The sequence below is a fragment of the Triticum aestivum genome, chromosome 7A (assembly GCF_018294505.1).
Source record: "Triticum aestivum cultivar Chinese Spring chromosome 7A, IWGSC CS RefSeq v2.1, whole genome shotgun sequence".
Taxonomy (NCBI): Eukaryota; Viridiplantae; Streptophyta; class Magnoliopsida; order Poales; family Poaceae; genus Triticum; species Triticum aestivum.
The window spans coordinates 130,310,565-130,312,754 of NC_057812.1; the positions used below are offsets into that span (position 1 = coordinate 130,310,565).

At 42.1% G+C, this 2,190-nt stretch overlaps 1 non-coding gene across 1 annotated transcript; it reads left to right on the forward strand.

The window, feature by feature from the left end:
• Window positions 1–1,780: 1,780 nt before the first annotated feature.
• Window positions 1,781–1,853, forward strand: TRNAA-UGC (transfer RNA alanine (anticodon UGC)). The gene has a single exon. It is a non-coding gene; the product is annotated as a tRNA-Ala (tRNA).
• The last annotated feature ends 337 nt before the right edge of the window (window positions 1,854–2,190 follow it).

Genomic DNA, 2,190 nt, shown 5'->3' on the forward strand with positions numbered 1-2,190 from the left:
TGCAATAGGAAAATAAAATGAAAGGAAAGAATTAGCTAGAGAAGGGAAAAGAAAAAAAGTAAAGGGAAGGGAAGGGAAGAAGTGGCCAGAGAAAGAATGTAGTCAAGAGGGGGCAAAGAGGCCCTTATGTCATGTAGTCAGGTGCTCCTTGTGTATGTCTTGTGTAATCTTGTGTCAAGAGGGGACAAAGAGGCCCTTATGTCATCTCCTTGTGTATGCCTTGTCTAATCCTTTTGTTATTGAATTTGGATTATTTGGATTAATTGAATTATTTGGGTTATTTGGATTAACTGGATTAATTTGGATTATTTGAATTAATTTGGGTTATTTGGATTTATTTGAATTGATTTGGATTAATTTTAGTTATTTGAATTAATTTCAAATATTTGGATTTATTTGAATAATTTGGATTAAAACTGAATTTGTGCTAACTTACTTTGCAATTTAGGACAATATGGATCTGATCAACAATAGAAAAATAGAACATGTATTGTCAATACAGATTTGGACTTGTACTCCAAATGAAGCAAAACTCTTACAAATTTTCAGTTTCAATATGGGATAGCAATATAACATCAAGCAAAACTCTTGCAATTTTTTAGTTTCAATTTTCTTGCGAAGCAAGTGCCCCGTTTTACAGACTGTCAAAAAGTCATAGTACTCCAAATTAACTTCTACTTAGTGCTAGAGCAGGTCTTCTAAGCTAAGATCCTAATTAACTTCTAAGTACCTACACAACATAAGATAGTAGTGGTGGTAATCCTTCTGCTAAATGCTAGAGCAGATCTTCTCAGCTAACAAAAGAATATGAGGTTTGCATGGTTTGTATGGTGGCTCCAGTAATAAAACTGTAGATATCTACTGATGATGATATCTCCTTGGGGCCCAGTGGTTGACAATATTACTTCTGCTAGTATTATCAAGATTCAGTGCCATCAAACACAGAATCAAAGACATAATGTGGGAGTAGTAGTGGATATTTATTGCCCATGCTCATTATTCACTTCACAAGGTTACTTAGTACTCCATCAAAAACAGAATCAAAGATGGCATGGCATGCTTGATGTGATGTAACTAATCTTTGCGCCATAATCTTTGCCATTTTAGAAATGCACTAATTAAATTTCTAAAATGAAGCTCACGCTCTTGGGTACCGTCAGTAGACGCCTTCATCAAACAGAGAACTGACTCACTTCAGCGCAAATGAGGAAAATTTACAACAACAACAACGAGGTGGTCGAGGTCCACGAGGGCGTAGCGCACGGCGTACTTGAAGGCGTGCCCCGCCGGCCACCGGCGCGAGTGCCGGACGTGGCAGCACGGTGCCGGCGCTACCGAGGGCAGCAGCAGCAGCCAGCTGAAAATCAGCTCCGTGAAGGCGAAACTCTTGACGTTGGCCGACTGGAGGATCTCGCCCTCGCTCCGTGGCGTCGACGACACCGTCGTCGTCGACGGCGAGGACGACACCTGGCTGCTCATCGGCCTTTACGTTGTTGTTAGTGATCCGGATCCGGCGCCTCCGGGCTCTCCGACGGCAGTTCCGGCGCAGCCGGAGCAGAGCGCGGCGGTAGCTGGGGAAATTGAAGATTTTTTTGAGGAAGGGGAGATCTTGGGGAGGCAGGCGGGCGGCAACTGCGGCAGCGGAGCATGAGACAGCTGCGGCGGGAGAGCGGGGGAGCAGGGGGGGCCCATGGAGGTAAGTCTTCGCGTCGCAGAAGTAGGACAGAGTTTAAACTTTTGAATAGGTAATATTCCTACTAGACAAAATTGAAATGCGGAAGGGGATGTAGCTCAAATGGTAGAGCGCCCGCTTTGCATGCGGGAGGCACGGGGTTCGATCCCCCGCATCTCCATAATTTTACTATTTTTGCGCAATTATTAAGGTATTTTTCTCACCTATATTCTGTCAATCTATCTCCATACTATGTTTTGCGCCATTATTAAGGTATTTTTCCTTACCTGTTCTGTAATGCCTTTGCATACCACCATTGATTTCTTTTTTCCTATATCCTCTTTATCCTATTTTTTTCATGCCGCTGTTCTATATCTATTTTCAGTATATACACGTAGGAATTTCCTCCTTGGGAGACGTAACATGGTCATTTAGTATCACTTGACATGGGTGGTAAGCTATATAAAAAACAATGAACAATAAGATGTTCATTTAATTACTATGGAATATATCAATTA